The sequence below is a fragment of the Mus caroli genome, chromosome 17 (genome assembly GCF_900094665.2).
Source record: "Mus caroli chromosome 17, CAROLI_EIJ_v1.1, whole genome shotgun sequence".
Classification (NCBI taxonomy): domain Eukaryota; kingdom Metazoa; phylum Chordata; class Mammalia; order Rodentia; family Muridae; genus Mus; species Mus caroli.
The window spans coordinates 71,341,272-71,360,335 of NC_034586.1; the positions used below are offsets into that span (position 1 = coordinate 71,341,272).

The 19,064-nt window shown below is 41.5% G+C and overlaps 1 protein-coding gene across 6 annotated transcripts in view; it reads left to right on the forward strand.

Annotated features, from left to right (window-relative positions):
- Positions 1-19,064, forward strand: part of Rasgrp3 (RAS guanyl releasing protein 3) — a 95,427-nt gene that overhangs the window by 28,605 nt on the left and 47,758 nt on the right. For 2 of the 6 annotated variants that reach the window (XM_021186413.2, XM_029471375.1), the window contains exon 1: positions 2,087-2,373. The exons of 2 other annotated variants lie outside the window; for them this stretch is intronic. The gene's annotated coding sequence lies outside the window, so the exon portion shown is untranslated. Of the gene's footprint in view, positions 1-2,086; positions 2,374-5,495; positions 5,530-19,064 lie in introns of those variants that run through there. 2 more of the 6 variants (XM_029471376.1, XM_029471374.1) reach the window with 2 other exon arrangements.

Below are 19,064 nucleotides of genomic sequence, written 5' to 3' on the forward strand. Positions count from 1 at the left end.
TGTGCTGAGAGGGAGACAGGTGTGCTGAGAGGGAGACAGGTGTGCTGAGAGGGAGACAGGTGAGCTGAGAGGGAGACAGGTGTTAGGACCTAGGACAGGTGCAATACACAGGGGAAATCATGACAGGTGGGCAGGGAGTCAGAAAGAGGCAAGACTTTGGAGTTGATGGAAATGGTGGGCACCTGTAGGTAAGTTGGTTAGAAAAGTGCTCTTTCCCTTGCAAGGTTGGAAGATGATGTCATTATTGTCAGTCACCTGACTAGACTCAGAGTAGAAAGGGACAATGCCTTGTTCTCTGTGTTGACATTTTGCCTCCTAAGTACCATTGGGTCTGCCCTTGGCTGCAAGTAGAATTGGCAAAGAATCTCTGTATTGTTTTCTCTGTTGGTCACCGAACAGTTTCCAGAAGTCTCTCTTTCCTTGACCTTGTGGTACATAATGGATTATCAGAATAATTGACCTAGTTGGTTGCAGATGAAGTGACTGATATCTGCCCTTGGGTCCAGAAGTTTCTGTTACTGTAAACATGGAGTATAAATAAGTCAGAAGAGCATTTCAAGTGATTAGCAGGCTTCCTTTTCTGTTTGGGAATGGAGACTGAGTCATCTCCACAGGAGCGCAAAGTCTCTGGAGGTGACCCATCTCAGGGCACCGCATCCCTGGGTCTGGAGTTCATTTCTATTGCTCACTTTAAACTCTCACTGCTAGGTCTTGATATTTCCAATGTTTTCCATGCACACACTGACTTTCACAACTAAGTAAAAAAAAATTAGACCTGAGAAATCCTCTTCCCCCTCTTTCCCCTCTCCTCTTCTATTATACAGGGGGAGATTTCTGGTTTAAGTTTCACTACCAATAATCATAAGATGAACCCCAGTTTGGAAGATTGGTCATACATGCTCCTATACTAAGAGTGTTACACTTGTTAAAAGTCAAGGCTGGCAGTGTAGCAGAATAATTGTGACTCAGAAATTCCCTGGGGGGCTCCAGCCACTCTTCCCTTATTTTTTCCCAAATAAGCTGACTCTTGGCCATATTTCCACTCGCCCTTGAAGTGTAAGTTCCAACAGAGTTTTGGGAAGCATCACCTTGGTATTCCAGATATCTCAAGAAGTCAGAGACTCAAGGTCAGACTCCTAAAGCCATAGACTCTGAGATTTTTCTTGAGAAAGAGAGATGGCAAGGGTGAGAAAAGAAAGTCAGCTCAGGGGCTGGTGAGATGGCTCAGTGGGTAAGAGCACCCGACTGCTCTTCTGAAGGTCCAGAGTTCAAATCCCAGCAACCACATGGTGGCTCACAACCATCTGTAACGAGATCTGGTGCCCTCTTCTGGAGTGTCTGAAGACAGCTACAGTGTACTTACATATAATAAATAAATAAATCTTTAAAAGAAAAAAAAAAAGAAAGTCAGCTCAGTGGGGAGGATGAATCCAACACCATGGGTGTGGCAGCCTGCCGCCACTGTGAGCAGTACAGAAACTGCCCCTTCCCCAGCTTCCCAGAACATAGGGTGGTCAGCAGCGGGTCTGCAAGATGGCCATTTCTCTCCCCAGCCACCCTGGCTACCAATCTCCGATGCTCTGTGCTTCTCCGGAATGTTGACACTATAGGCAGCTAGCTACATGGAAGTGAGGCCTGAAGCCATGTGAAATCATCTCCTCTGGCTCTTTTGACAAAACTGGATGGGATCTTCTTCCTTCTCCCCTCCCGCACTTGTCACTGGCCACCTTCAGCTGCAGCCTTGAAGGGCAATGCCAGATGGGGGAGAGAACATGACTAAACATTCTTAGAAGGCTAAAGTTTGCCTTTGGACAGTCCCCATAATTGTGTGGAGGAGTTCTGAGAAAATGAGACCAAGTAGATTGGTTGTGCTCTACGGGCATCTGGCCTACAAAGCAACTTCCACCTGCTGGCTGAACTCCTGGTTCCTGTTTTCTTGCTGACTAGACACCCTAGAGAGAACTTAAGTGAGACAGGAGAGTGGCGACTTTCAGCCTCCCCAACCCCCCAAGCAAATGGAGGTAGCTTTCTGTTTTCAGTGACCTGCACTCCCGGTGTGACTTATCAGCTCTTGGGCCATTTGTCTCCAAAAGAAAAACAAACGGTGGAATGCGCTGCCCTGCATGTTAATCAAGTGGCTGAGCCAACCCACAGCTTAGGAGAAGGTTTGCCAAAGGGGAGAAGAATGATCTTCAGTTTCTGACCTCCTGGCACCGAGCGAGCGAGCGAGCGAGTGAGCGGTGTTTATCAGGAGGTGCATATGACTGGTTAAGACGCACAGCCTGACTGGAAGGAAACAGCTGCTACTGGCATGCTCCACACTTGGCAGCCAGACAGGCCAAGTGCTGGTGTGAGGAAGACAAAATTACCCTAGTAAGTAACCAGAGATGTGTGTGTGTGTGTGTGTGTTTGTGTTTGTGTGTGTGTGTGTGTGTGTGTGTGTGCGCGCGCGCGCGCGCGTGTGCTTGTGCGCGCGTGAGTTACAAGTCACCAACTTTTTATTTCTTATTGATTTTGGTACCCTGTGACACTATAGAAAGACATTCATTTGTACTTGCTAGTTTGTGTTTTTACTAACTTTTAAAGAATGTGTTCTTCTTAGCCATACTGTCTCCTAACTTTGAGAATGAAAGACTGGATTCCTGTTTAGCAAAGAAATTGGTTTCTAGGTATCCAGGATTTATGCTTAGGTTCATAGCCAGGATTTAAGTCGCAGAGTAGTGAACTAGTGGATAGGAGCTGATGGCTGGAATTTTATTAATATTTTACCATTGAAACTTGAAAACTTAGTGGTTTAAAATAATCTGGCGAATTAATGCTATGGCTGACTTGATCATTCCTAGTCAATTCTGAAAGGGAAAAAAAAGATTTCTGTAACAGTGTGTAAGAGTCTGTAAGGTGTACTTCTAAATCGACACTTGGATCAAACTTTGCATCAGGTTTTATGTGTGCTTTCTGGTTCATTGAGTGCTTAGCTTTATGCTTTTCTTTTGTAAACTCACACAGCCTCCTGACTAAAAAGCTAGCACTTACAGTTAGTGGCTGGTCTTAGTGGCTCTGTGGTGCTCTGGGGTTTTTGTCTGTTTTTTCTTGTTTATAAAAGTGTTCTGTGACAGAGCTTGCTCTGGAGAGATCAGCTAAGGGGGAAGGATGGTGGGACTGAGCTGTTGTTCAGGGACCTTTAACCCAAGTGGAGGAGGAAAGAGTAGGCAGGAGACTGATTGATGATGGATCTTCTAAAGGCGACAGAACTCTGGGTCAGAGTTGCAGAAAAAAATGATCGGGCAGGTTCCTCTTCTGGATAGCGTGGACAGGCCCGAGGAACCAGACAGGGGCTGTATCCATGTGGAGTCCCATGAGATGGTGAGCCTAGGATTCTCTTGAGGATGACTGATGATGGATTGTTCTCAGGGCTCAGATCATTTGATTTGCTTGCAACCTTTACTTGAGGGCACATCAAGTCTTCTACCCCCCTCCCCGCCCCCCACCCCATCTCACCCCTTGTACATGAAGAGGGGATGGAAATAACGCAGGGTGTGACGGTTCTGGGACATGTCTCTGTGGCACAGCTGACCTGTGACATCTCATCAGTCAGGATCCCTAAGGAGGGGATCTCTATGGGGAGGGGTGGGGGTGGGGTGACAAGAAAAGGCTAATCTGGCACCAGAAGTTCTTCTCATTCTTTTCCTTACGATGTTTCCTTATGATGTGGAAGAATCTGCCAAACCTGGAGTGTCCAAAGAGAAAAAGAATTGCTCTAGCTCTTTGTTCCTCTTCATGCCATTTTGTGAGGTCCTGGAGCCAGCCGGTATCTTCCCTGTGACTTCCCTGTCTAGCCTGTGACTTCCTTGTCTCAGTTCAGAAGGCTGCTGTTGCCTGGGCCATTCTTGAGAGCTCCTCTTTACTAGAGTTCATAACAGTGGGGAAACAGACAGACAGACAAACAAACAAACAAACCTCTCCAGTGAAATTATGTCTCCACAATGATAGATAAATGATAGATAGATAAAATGCAATGTCGGTTGAAGTCTAAACTAAGGACTGTTCTCCATTGAGACAACACATGCATGATAATATCTTGGGATAAGGTGGAACTCAGTGGTACAGCACTTGCCAGGCACCCAGGAGGCTCTGGGTATACACTTCCTATCCACCAGACACATATAACTGCTGAAGTTTTGTATGCCCACAGGTTTTGAACAAGGCTTAAACCCAACTTTTTAAAGTACAAATAATTTAAAAATTATTAATTTTGCATGTGAATAATATATATACCGCACAGTCAAAAAATTTCAGATCCAGATATGAATTTTCCAGTGTTGAGTTTAACACATATTTTGAAGATGGGGAAATTGCATTACATTTTACTACAGTAGTGACTATATATCCCAATGCAGAAACAGAAAAAAAATAACAAACAAAAAACCCCCAAAGGCTTCTGTTGCTGATACAAGAGATCATCAACAAATATTAATAAGCATAGCGTATGCATACTATGCATTCCCAATACCATATGATATGCACAGGTGTATATACTTTGATAGAATGTGCATGGTAATGCTATGTGCTGCCTAGTCAGTCTTTTGCTCATGGTACCTTGACTTAACAACTGTATGATGTGAATATGATAGGAATTCCATGGAAACCATGCTTTGAATCTTGATCTTGGATCTCTGTCCAATCTGCCCATTTATTGGACCTTCCTTTCTTGGCACGCTGGGTAATAGTGTGAGCTATAGCTCTATTTTAGTCAGATGACCAGAAGGGCAAACAACTGGTACCCAACAGGGTACCTTGCTGCCAAGTTGTGCTATTTTCGGTCCTTACCTGTTGAATGCATTTTCAACTAACGCTAGCTTTAATTTAAGATATGTTTATTAAGAGAGAACTCCATTACAACTTGAGAATCATGCATATGTTTTGCATATTGAAGAAACTGAGACTCAGAAGGTGCTTAGATATAAGCTGAAATGACACAGGGGTTCGGGCTCTTGTTTACATGTTTTAAAAGATGGGATTTGTATGTAAATCCCACCATTTAAAGGTCCCAAGAAATGCAAACGTGTTTCTGAAACAACACAATTAGATGCACAATATGTGTGTGCCATGGCCTTCTAAACTCTCAACAGAAGGAAGGGCTCTTTTCCTCTGTGACAGTCCCAATCCAGACTCCACAGGAGCACTGACTGATGGTCCACTTTTTCCTCTTTGAGGAACAGTTCACAATGAAGACTTTTGTGTTGGTAAATCCAGCACTAAGCGCTTGTAATTTATCTGGAATGCACAGCACTGATGTCCTTTGTAGCTTTTTCATCATTTTTTCTCCTGTAACTCCTTTATCTATCTATCTATCTATCTATCTATCTATCTATCTATCTATCTATCTATCTATCTATTTATTTATTTATTTATTTATTTATTGCAGGATAGCTACTTTAGCCATGCTCAACACTGAATAGCTGTTTTCATACTGGAGAAACTATTTTCAGACCTGTTTATATGATTCAACTTAGAAGACCTGTTGTCCAAGTAGGTTGTTTATTTGCTTATCCATAGAAACAGCACAGTGCTTCACTCTGATCCTCCCAAAGTATCACCCACTAAGTTGTCCAATATAGATACCACTAATATGGATACCACACTGTCATCCAGTTGAAAAAAATTGTTAAGTACCATGAGCCAAGGACTGACTCAACAGCAAACAGGTTTTCCATGCATACTCTATGTAAATACATACACCTCTGCCCACCATTTATTATGATAAATATGCAATAAGCATCATACTTGCGCTTGTGTGATCACACTTAGGTCAATGTAGTTCAGCATGGAAAGAGTTCCATGGCAGGGGACTGACTGGGAGTGGGGTAGGAGGAGATCTGATGGCTGCTGCACATGCTGTTTTGCCATGAGTCTTGCCATCTTATGATTTGCTACGCACCTAGAGACTGACTGGTTGTCTCACTTGCCAGTTGTGAACCTGTGGTTTCTCCGGGTCATCAGTCAGGTAGAGCCTTCACAGAAAGCTACTGCTTGAACATTTTTATAAATTTCATCTGCCTCTCTACATCCCTTCACTTGGCTAGACATCAAAATGGTAGTGAGCAAAAGGCTGTGTATAATATATAAGGAGCTGGGGAATGGGGAAACCTTTCAGGCTGACAGAAAGAACACTGAGGAGATCAGCGTTACATGGATGCCTTGAGAAAGCATAAATGTTTTTTGCAAAGTCATCATGCCCAGATTACATATTTTGGAGATCAACCCACTTATAGAAAGAAAAGGCAAAATTTAATTTTACTCACCCAATCCCTTCAAAAGTAAACCCAAATCAATAGTAGTTCTCACTGTAGTCTTCTAAACTAGAACACTGGGAATGAGACTTGTCCCTTAGTGTCCTTATGTGATAGATTCCAGGACTCCATGAACACCATGCATGATCATGATGCCCAGGTCCTCCCTGTTCAGGGGTACAGTGTTTTTATATAACCTATGTTGATCTTCCTGTGTGACTTAAATCATCTGTGTCTCACTTGGAGATGTGACCTAATATTGTTATCCTATATTCTTTAAGGAATAATGAAAAGAACAAAAGGTGTTCAGTACAGATATCACTACTTTGAGAAACATACTGTACATTCATGGTTGGTTGCATTTCATAGACATAAAACCTTGAGGATATGAAGGCTCTTATCTTTGATGGAAAATGCTTTTTTTCCCAAGGAAATGGCATAATTTAGTGAACGCTAGCAGAGACATAAAGAATGGACTCAGGATTTTGACATCAAATGCTTGTTTGATTTCTAGGATGTTTTGCAATAGGGAATGGAATCCTAGGACACAGAGCATGTTTTGTCTGTCTTGGGAGATTGTATGCTTTACAGACACCTGTTCTCCAAAAGCTAGCCCCATGGTCCCTTATTTCCCCCTTATATCAGTTGTTCATTTATTATAGGAGTTAGCCATCATGTTGTCATGTTCTCATTACTTTATGAGACCTAAAATCTTGGGTGTTCTATTCTTTCATGTGGTCTTTGTCCCTTCAGAGTCTGTGGTATGTAAAGTCACTGTGCTTTGGTCTTTGAATTCATCTTTGGGATTGACAAAAACAGAATGCCCGTTTACATGGGAATTCACTGGCACTAGGCACTCTCTCTCACTGCCACAATTTCAAGTGGGGGTGTGGGCATCATTCCCATTGTTTACAGAGAGGAGACCTGAGAATGAGAAAATGTACGTAACTTGTTCACAGTCATGGAGGAAGTACGTGCAGGCAGAATTCTACACAGTGTAAACAATCTATTAGCCCCGAATCCCAGGAATTTCTCTGTTTATGCTGTCATCCAGGGGAAGACAGGTTTCAATTACATCATTCAAGCGCACATTTTGAATTGTCTTTTGTAGTGAAAAAGGCTGTACCTTGTCATTATCTTCTGTTAGGCATTGGTTTATGACTAGTTTGTAGTGTGCTGGCTGATGGGTATTGTTGGTGGTATTAAATAAGTTTTATGGGCAGTTGACTTGAAGAATAAGTCCATCGTAGTCACAGACACAATGATATTGGCTTCAGATAACATTTGTAGTGGAATTTAGTCATCATTTTCGTCATTGGTGTGGGTTGGCTGAAGTCTCAGCAATGACGGCATGATGTAACATCAGCTTTGAGAGGGCTCATTTTTGAGATATAAAAAGTTATTAACATAATTAATTGATTACATTTAAAATAATCCAGCCTGCTCTCTTGCATATATTCTCCTTGCCTAAGAAAAACAATTCTTGGGAGTTCTGCTGGCTACAACACCCGCACATCGAGGGGGACTTGCTTATTCCTTTCCTCCTTGCGTTTACTTGCTCAGTGTGAGGAGTCTTAGCTCACTAGACTAGTTGAGACTCTTTACTGTTGGTCAGTTCTCCAACAAGTTCATTGTTTATTGACTAACACCATTATCAGTATGTTGGTAAGATCATAAAAACAGCTGTATGTGACATCTAGTAGTTGTGAGTGCAGCGATACATAGTAATAGCCCGGGAAAATATAAATGTATGCTGTTTTACAATAAAAACCATTATGATAACCTTTGTAGTATGACTGTTTAGGGCTGCTTTCTTTGAATTAAAAAAAAAAAAGTCTTGAACTGACTCATGAATTGATCCAAAAGGTATTTCCCCCTTTTTACTGGTTATTGTAATGTTCAGAATTTTCGGCACCATCCAAGAGCATACAAGAGAACATTTATAAAAGAAGGAAAGACAGTGAAATGGTTGGTGATGGTTTTACCATTATGGATTTCATGTTGGTCAGCGGAGTTCAAAGAAGTGTAAATCTTGATGCCCCTACTGTAATAGAAGGATCTTATTCAAGTCTAGTTTGTGACAGGATTCAGGTTGCTGCAGCTATACTAATATCTTTTACACTTTTGTTTAATAGGATTGGTACTTTTATTTTCTGAAGGTTTCTTTATTTCCCAAATGTTGTCCCATCTTTTCCCTTAATCAGCTGACCCATAACTACCCCATAAGGTGCCATATTATTATGACATTGATTTGCTTTAAGATTATAAATACAGTCAGAGTTTTAATTAAGAATGTGTTCCTGGTACAACTGGCAGAGAACTACCCATGGGAGGAAAATAACATGGGAAATTTATATCTATTCCCAGAGCTTCCTTTTAGTTATTGCTCTTCTCGCCACTTAATTTTTTTCAACCCCACAGACAAGCAACTGCATTAGGGAATGTGTAAGTGATTTTAATTGCATTTTCCCCTGTCTGGAGCATTTTTAATGTGGCAGAGAGACCAATGCAATTGGCCCAAAGGGAAATTGATGAGCTAGGAATGGAGTTAGACACAGCCATCAATCTAAGGCACAGTCAGCCTGCAAGTTTACAAACTGGCTCGGTCTCTCCTCTGCTTTGAGGACATTTTCTTTCCATTCAACAAATCCAAACTGCTTTGCACTGGGCTTCCTGGGTGCCTTCTGTGCAAATTAACCTTGGAAGGCCCGTGAGAGTTGTGCCTAGACATCTGCACATGAAGGTCCCTGTTGCAGAACAGTTCTAAAGACTGGAATCAAGGACCTCTAGAGAAGTATGTCCTTTCCCAGGCATACTGCAGAAACTCTCCCTGTACCCATGAAGAATGCTCCTTCTCAGATCTCAAGCTAATACAGCCTTCTGGAGCTCCCAAGCACTCAAGAATTTGAAGTAGTTTTAAATTGAAGAACCAAGTACATCCATATTTGGTTCTGAGATACTCACACTGCAAGTTCGATTTGAGTGAACACTGGAATTGGCCCAGGTCTCAGTTCTGCTTTCTCAAAGTAGAAAGTATTTCATTTATGCATGGAATGCCTGCCACTCAAAAATCATATGAGTTGACAGGCTGTTTTAGAGATCATTATTTTCCTGTGGCCTGGGCAAGTGGCCAATCTGAAGGGTGGTTTTTCAGATTTCTCTGTAGCCCACTTCCCTCCCCAGCCAGTCTTGATCCAGACATGTCTCTGCCTCTGTTGGTGTTTCTTTTGTTGTCTATGCCTGCTTTAGGAATAGAAAAGAAAATAACATTTACTTTCACCTCATTCAGAAAGTAGATAGCGCTGTAGTGAGCAGGGTGCTTTAAGAGAAGAAATCAAATAAGAAGAGTTGGCTACCTTGCATTTTAAAAGGCCAGATGCTCATGCCTTTTTAACATAATGATGCTGTCTCTCATTCTACCTAGGTTTAGAATGGATGCTCTCTATGGAAAGGACATCCATTGTGCAGTGGAGACAGCTGGCCTTGTCATGCAATTGATGTTGCATCATGACCAATACATTTACCATTTCCATTAGTAGACTTTTACCAGACACAAAAGCATTGTCAGGCTCTGTGGATTTATAACTGCACCCTAAGTCTCTTTAGTTCCTACCCGGAACACACTCGTTCAGTTTTTATTACTGAACTATTCTCTCAACTGTGGTCTTCTGTGTCTCCTGCAGGGTGGTCCTGTAGAACTCAGACTCTGCCAACACTCAAACATCATTATTCTATCTCTGATGATGACAGGTAGAAAGAATGGTCGTGACAATGGGCCTAGCAGATTCGCCAAAAGTGACAGTTTGCTGAGAGCTGTATTTAAATTTTATAAGACATGACATAATATTGGCACTGAGAAGTGTAGTCATACTCACTCACATAAAATTCTCTGTGAACCATTATTACAGATAACTAGAAGAGCCAAATAGCATCGGGAGCAGAATCTCTTGATGTCTCACACACACACAGACACTCTGTGTGTGTGTCTGTGTGTGTGTGTGTGTATGTAATATTTCTTCAACCTCTCTTTGTAAGCTGTAAGAACTTTGACTTAAGCTAGTGCTGGTGATATTGAGTAAGATATAAGAATTGAGAACAAATCTATCCAGCTGTCAGAATTAATGAGACACAGCATGCATAAAACGTTCTGTAACTTATCTTGTTTATTATCTCATACCAACCTTATAGAAGCAGATAAATTTAGAAATTCATGAATTTAGAAAGTTGTTTGGACCATTACTTCCTAAATTTAGAGCTTTTGTTAAATCTAAAATGCTTAAAGACTTAATACATACAGTCTAATCTACAGATCCCTTCATGAAGAAGTCATCAAAGGGAATTTTTTAAAAATCTAAAGTTTTTTTTCATACAAGATGATTCATTTGGTATTTTTAAACATCAAATATGGATAATGATATTGACTTCCTCCCATAGAATATTACCACCTTGTTAATCATGCATACATTTTAAAGTATTGCAAAAAGCACATTGCAGTGTGTGAATATATGCCTATAAAGAAGAGTAATATGGCAGTCCAAGAAGTGGACACTATCATGCTGAGCCAGGGGAGGGTTCCTGGAGTTGGTGACATTTGAGCTGGAAGAAAAACAAACATGCAAGCAAGGACCACCACCACCAACAACAACAACGACAACACATAGTTACTGAGGCTTTTTGAAAAAGTCTATTTCAAGAATCACACATAACTTGGTTGAGCTGAATCGTAAGATATGTGGTAGAGGGTAGAATGGAGAAGGGCCTGAAGAGAGACACTTCCAGAGGGTCGGGATTCCTGTTTGCTTTTCTGAAGCACTGTGATATACTTGAGAGTTATCTGAAAGTTACAAAAGAACAGAACTTTTAATCAGACTGAAGTAGAAGGATTAGAAGTTCAAAACCAAGTTGGACAACTTTGTAAGACCTTGCCTCAAAGAGAAGACAAAACAACTACAAAACTCAAGTTTTTATTGTGGGATATTTGAATATATACAAAAGTAAACAACATGACATAATGAATTCCTAGGTCTTCATCACAGAAACTTTAAGGTATTTTATTTTTCAATGTTGTTTATATCTCTACTCATACTCTTCTCTTCCCATCATTAATCTTTACTTTATCAGCTCAGCGGGTCAAGGTACTTGCTGCCACCTCTGATGACCTAAGTTCAGTCCCTGGGACCCACATGGTGGAAGGCGATAACTGACTCCACAAGTTGCCCTCTGAGCTCCACATATGCACTATGTTGCACACTCACACACACACACACACACACACACTCACACTCACAAGTGATAAAAAAACAAACCCCATATACACACATATAAAAACATATGTGTGTGTATATATACACATATACATATATACACACACACACATATATATATATATATATATATATATATATATATACCAGTATGTATACATACTATGTATATGTATGTGTGTGTGTGTGTGTATGGACCAATATATATGTATTATGTATGTGTGTACATGTATATGCATGTGTATCTGTTTGTTCATATGTATATGTACATATATATGTATGTAATTTATGTATATATATTAGTTTCTTGAGACAGGATCTCTATGTCTATATAGCCCTAGCTGTCCTGGGACTCACTGTGTATACACCAGGCTGGCTTCAAACTCACAGAGGTCTGCCTGCTTCTGTCTTAGGAGTGCTGGGATTAAAAGTGTGCATCACCAGGCCCAAATTGACAAAAAAAAAAGTTAAATAAAAATAAAAAAAATCCACTAAAAAAACATGGCAAATACGCAGGAAATGGCATCCAAAGTTCAAGGGAACAGAGGAATCATGTGGACAGACAAAAAAAACCGAAGGCCCAGTGTTAGGTATGATGAATAGCTACAAAATCTAATGGCTACTCTAAAAGGTATGTGACTTGTTTACCAGTCCTTGAGCCACTGGAAGTTTAAAATAAGTGAGTTTAAAATAATGCCAGGACCCACCCCCACGCCCACCCCCACCCCGCATCATTATATGTTGAAACTGTTCAAACAAACAAAACATTACAAGAGTTGGACAGGAATCCCTGAGAGTTGATCATGGAGGCCAACAACAGTGTTCTGTGTTTGTTTCCTAGCACACTGGTCTGGTGGCATTTTGTTTCCAAAATAAAATACAGACAGCAATATACTTTATGCCTTACTATCAAGGAACTGATCAGACATATATCATTAATCAGAGGACAATATTATGTAGAATCTATACTTTCCAAAGAGACAGAGGTTTGACTTATCTGTGCTTATTTTCTGTATAGGAAAGTTGCTGATTCCAGAAAGATCAATACAACCCATAGCTCGGTGTTTCTGGGTAGTTATTAAGAAAACCAAGCAAACAACCTTGAAATGTTTGGAAAACCCCATCGTCACAATGTAGGTAAAGGATTAGTGAGACTGAAAAAGGAGGATTGTTTAGGGAGAAGATGCCATGCATTTAGGGAACCTGTAGTTGGAGCAGAGGCTGATGGGAGCCTAGGAGCACAGCATCAGGGTCAGGCAGCAGTACCTTGCCTGCCTCTTTAGTCCTCTGGCTCAATGAGATAACAATGGCAGAGTCGGTGATTAGGCCACACAAAGAAGTGTTTGCTCTCATCCTAGCATGTAGCTCTTCCTCAAGGTTTCAACTCATTGGGAAGGAGTCCCTTCAAATTGTCTTCCAAATGTTTAATAAGAGGCAGGACTTTTCCTGCACAATTTCTAAGGTAGAGAAACATCTTCCCAAAATTAAGATTGGAACTACCCAATCCCTAAAAATATTACTGGGAAAAATGGGGAGACATTTGCTCCTGATTAATTCACTTGTTCTATCTTTGTCTTTGTTTTAAAAATTACACTGTGTGTGTGTGTGTGTGTGTGTGTGTGTGTGTGTGTGTGTGTGTGTGTGTTCATCACAGTACATGTGTGGAAGTCAGAAAGCAGTTTGTAAAAGTTAGCTCTTATAAAAAAAAAAAAAGTCAGCTCTTTCCTTCCACCCTGTAGATTCCAGGCATTGCTCTCAGGTCTCTAGACTGATAGCAAGCTTGTTTATCCTCTGGGCCATCTCGATGGACACCCCACTCTATCCTTCTTGAGATAGATGTCCCTGCCTGATGTGGGTAGAATTTAGAGACAGCAATGCAGCAAACTTCAATTTGTAGATAAGATAATCCAAATTCTGACAGGTCAGAGTCTCACAATAGGTTAGTGGTGTGTTGGATCAGAGTGAGAGGACCAAATAGACAGACAGGAGAAGGACCCAAGCTTCAGACCTGCAGAAACAGTAGTTTGTGCTAGAACCTACTTTGAGCTCTGAGACAACCTTCTAACTCTCACCCCCCTTTACCTGCCTTTCAATCATTTAAAAAAAAAAACTCCCAGGATGGCTTCAGCGTCTCAGAATCTACTAGCTAGAGACAGTGGATCTTTACTAACTTCCCTCCCTTTCACTTTAGATTGCTGAATTTAAAACTTTCTTTGATCAGGAGAGATAACCAGGTCAGGATAACCTTTGAAAAATCAAAAAGCTAACTTTCTTTGATATCAGACCAGTGAACATACATTCCTTGACTGTTAGCAAATAGCCTAGTCATCTCTCCTTATCTAAATGATTAACGGACAACATCAAGGTACAAAGTCCACACTTCTGTAACTAGGTGCTTTACTTCAAACAGACTTCTCAGAGACACTCTTACCCCCCATGCAAATCTGGGTTCTAAAAGCTTACTATAGTGGGGTATTTTTCTTTCAGCCACTATGCTCATTGCTTAAACATGGGCCAATCATTTAAATTTTGTCCATAGGGATCTTCTTTTAGAATAAGGTTGCTAATCTCTTAACTAAGTAAGAAGTGCCCTTGGAAAGTGGAAATGCACCTTGAATCTCCCATTACATCAGTCTCCTGAATTAGAGGTTTAGTTTCCAGGGTAAACCCAAAACACTGTCAGAAAACTTGAATGAACAGGAAGATGAAACTGGGTGTTGGGTTCAATCCTGCAGCTGCCCTGATCAGTAAACAAACCTTCTGTCCTTTCTGGTTTCTCTTCTTAGAGTAATAAACAACAACAAAAGAATAATACCAGCTCAGCCTCTTCAGTCAGCAATTACGTGTGACTCTATTTTATTCAAGTGCTATAAATGACACACAGGAAACTACCCTGAAAAGGCCACAGTGGGGAGTGTGACGTTCTAGAGCCTTCATGGAGAAGTCAGATATTCCTAGTTGTAGTTAACAAACCCAAGCAGAGCAACAGGAAGAGGAAGCTGACAGAGTGTAAGACTATGCTCTATATAGTGTGCAGAACTGAAGCTGTTTGCCTCTAAGCACAAGGGGGTACAGTTTTTAAAGGTAGCTCAAGTCAATGGACACCGTTTTATCTTAATCTTTCTAGAATATACCAAGGGAAATGTCAAGAAGCAACGATCCAAGTGATTCATTAGTGACTACCATTGCAGTGAGAACTTCTTGGCAGGTGTGGGGTGGAAGCACGCGTGTACAGGTGAAGATAGGTGTGTTCGTGGGTATGTAAAGGCCAGAGGTTGATGTTGAGTGTTTTTCTTCACTGGTCTCCATTTTATTTATTAGGGCAGACTCTCCTACAGAATCAGGAGCTAATCTAGCTACCCAGCTTACCCCAAGTATCTTTTGTCTCTGTCTCCCCAGCACTTCGATTATAGGTGGACTGCCATGTGGGTGCTGGGGATTCGAATCCTAGGTTTCATGGTTGTGTGCCAACCACTTTATCCACTGAACTCTCTCTTTGGTCTGAGAGTTTATTATGAAAGAAAAATGCACAGAAATAGGAGGGAATTGCAAACCTTGTGGTAATATAGACATTTAAGGATAATGTGAACACAAATAAGTAATACCTTACTGGCCTAATCCTCAACAGACAAAGCCGAAGTCTCCAAACCTGCTTTGTGCCCAAGTGAAAGATGACATTTGTCTTGCTGTTTGAACCTCCCTTTGAGTGAGCAGGAGGAGAACCTTGAGGAAGCGCGGGAGTGGCCTTGTCTTCTCCTTATCTAATCTAGAAGTAGGACCATTCTTAAGCTCTTTACCCTGAAAGGTTCTCCTTAGCTTTTGAGTCTGTGATGTCAGAGGCCCATCCAGTAAGTCTGAGGTTGGGGCTGGCAAAGGAAATGTTGATAGCAAGCAGGCACCAGGTTCCCTTCCTAAAACTACCAAAAAAGGAAGTGACACTTGGCCTCAGCCTCTGGGGACAACAGAAGGGAGTGAAGATTTAGGGAGCCTGGGAGGCACTTGTTGTCTAGCAATCGTAGACTCCGAAGATCTGATTTTCCTACAAGAACAAAGAAAACTGGATATTAAAGTAGAGATTGGGTTTGTATATCATTTTACAAATAGTTAAAATTTTTTGAAAAATTTAAATGCTGGCAGGACCGACAAATACAGCTACGGGATGCATCGTTCCCCAAAGACCTCGATGTGATATGTAAAAGCTGAGGGAGGCAGAATTGATTGGTGTACATGATCTTCATTGCAGAGAAAACTTTCTGTTTATTATTTGTCATTAAATAGGTTTTCTCAGATAAGGGGGAAAGTCTGCAGAGAGAAAGGTGCTTGCAATCAGTATCCATGATGTCTCTTCAGTCTGTGAGCAGTATTCATGATGTCTCTCCAGTCTGTGAGCAGTATCCATGTTGTCTCTCCAGTCTGTGAGCAGTATCCATGATGACTCTACAGGGACTGTGTTCTTGCACCTCACCTCTGTCACATCAGAGACAGAGTTTGGGGTGATTATGCAAAGCAGGGTTGTGGTGGTTTGGGACCTGCAAGCATAGCTGAGAGAGACACTGCTGATGTCCGCACACTGCATTCAGACAGCGCTCTCACATAGACCTCAGTTAAAAACTTGGTGGAATGATTCAGATACCGCCCGAGTCACACCAAACTTACAGAAGCTTGGAAATGTCCAGATGACAGAGGGATTTTTCTAGATTGGAGAAAGTAGGTGGTTGGCTTTTCTTCACATTTGATTAAAGTGGCCTTCATCAAGCCAAGCATTAAATTTTAGGAAATAAAGTATCAAGACAGAAAACAGTCTTACTGGGCATTGTGGCATGGGTCTGTATTTGCCAACACTCAAGAGGGGAGTAAAGCAGGGAGGTTAAGAAAAAGAAGAAGAGAAGAGAAAAAAAGAAACCAAAAATGGCAACACATTTATTTGCAGTGCATAGAGCCAGTACATTTCTGGTTTCAAGTATTTCTTAATTTTCATATGTAGAGACAGTTCCAGATAGTTTGGTATTCTTCCTAGTCATTGAATGTTCTTATGGTAGCTCTCTCTCTCACTCTCTCTCTCTCTCTCTCTCTTTCTTTGTGTGTGTGTGTGTGTGTGTGTGTGTGTGAGAGAGAGAGAGAGAGAGAGAGAGAGAGAGACTTCCTGTGTATTACTGAAGGTATGCACATGCCACAGTGAACATGCACAGGTCATAACCTCAGGTGTCAGGATTTTGCCTTCTGTTTTGTTGGAACTCCTGTTTGCAGCTGTGTACTCCATGCAAGATGGTCTATCCTCCCGTCTCTGCCTCTTATCTAACTGTCACAACAGCTGAGGCATTGGTTGTCACCCCTGGCTTTGTGTGGGTTCTGGGCATCCAAACCCAAGTCCTCACCCTTGTATGGCTAGTTTCCCACTCACTGAGCCACCTTCTCAACCCTGAATGCTTTTTCTGGAATAATGAAAGAGTGTAGTGCCAAATTAATGACATGTTTAAACATTTTAGTTTATATTTTTCAGTTATACATAACATGTTGGAGTTAGTAGTGAGGAATTATCTTTTTAGCTAAAATTCTGGTGCATACTGAATGTTTGTGTGATTAGTAACAATATAGTCAGAAAATTTTGATAAGTAATAAGATCAATACATACACACACACAGAGATACATATATACATACATACATACATACATACATACACACACACACACATACAAGACCAGGCTGTCCATGAACCCACAGAGATCTACTTGCTTCAGACTCCAGAATGCTGGGATTAAAAGCATGTGCTACCAGATTTGGAGTACATGCTCTGTTTCCTGGGCTATAAATTAGAAGCTAATACTGATAAGGAGCTACTGTACATGAGATAATGTGGTGAGATTCAACAGGCAACGGTCAGCCATTGTGGGAACCTACACACTTGTAAAATCCCCACAGATTACTGCAGAAGCTGTTGCGTTCTGGTTTTAAATTTGCTACCAGCTTGGTTTCAGTTACTGTTTGAACTCTTCAACATCCTTATTGTGACTAGCAGATCCATTCACAATACTTTCAATGAAGATAGTTCCCTATATTATCCACCCTCAGGCATGCTTTAAGAGATGTTAGCAACTGGCAAGCATTCTCCCTGGAATCTGATAATGAACTTGGATTGAGAAAGACGGAGAATTTCATGCAGTAAGAGAGTGTTAGAGGAGATTGGGAAATGGGCAGAATAAGGCTGTCGGGTCATAAAAGAGGAATGAATGGATGGGGTTGGACTCAAGTGTGTGCAGGACACACTTCTGGGTAAGGGCTCTCAAAAAGTACAATCTTGTTCATCTAGGGAAACAGATCCAGTCAGCAGTATAAATCACACAAAACACAGAGGAAATCAGCTCACAGGGTGCCTATGCCTGTCTGGAAGTTTCTAGGGGTTGGAGCATTGCTGAAAAGTGTGTATGTTATTGCCAGGCTAAAACATGTCAGGAGAGTGCATATCTAAAATCTTTGCTCAGTTCTCTATTGTGTTACATAGCTCCAAGGTCCTTTCCATGGCATACAAACCTTTCCATAAATAGCCCCTTATCCCAGGTCAACATGTACCCCAGGTCCAACACTTACCTCAGATCTGTCCCTGTAGCGGTTTGAATAGGTATGATGCCAGTCCTCACCCCCACAGACTCATGCTTTTGAATGCTTGGCCCATAAGGAATGGCACTGTTAGGAGGTGTGGCCTTGTTGGAGGAAGTTTGTCACTTTGGGGGCAGGTTTTGAGGTCTCCTATATTCAAGCTCTGCCCAGTGTAGAATTCTAGTCTCCTCCTGGCTGCCTGTGGAAGACAGTCCCCTTTTGCTGCCTTTGGATCAAGATGTAGAACTCTCCTCACCTCCAGCACCATGTCTGCCTGGATGCTGCCATGTTTCCTGCCACGATGATAATGGACTAAACCTCTGAAACTGTAAGCCAACCCCAGTTGAATGTTTTCCTTTATAAGAGTTGCCTTGGTCATGGTGCCTCTTCACAGCAATAGAACCCTAAGAGAACCGCCTTACCCCAGATCCATCCCTTCTCCCAGGTCCACTGAAACCCTGCCCCTGCTCCTCAGAAAATGAACTTCTTTTTCATCGTCCCCATGCTCTGCCAATGTCATTTACTGTTCTTAAAGTGCTGTTCCACGCCACAGCACCTTTAGCCTGGCAACAACATACACACATTTCAACATTTGTACAACGCCCAGAGGCTTCCAGACAGACATTGGCACTCTAAGAAACTGACTTACCCTCTGTTTTGTATGATTTATATTGCTGACCTGATCTGTTTCCCTCTGAGAACAAAGCTGTAGTTTTGTGAGACCCCCTACCTAGACATGTGTCCGATGACTTTATATGGTTATTTAATGCCTTTAAAAGTCTGATTTATTTCTCCTTCCCATTTCTCTCCCTCATCTGTTTGTTATTTCATGGAAAAGCTAGTTTCCTTTCCTTCTATCCTTCTCTGTATCTCTAGATTGCAAGTCACCATTGCTCTGGAGAATGCATAGTTTT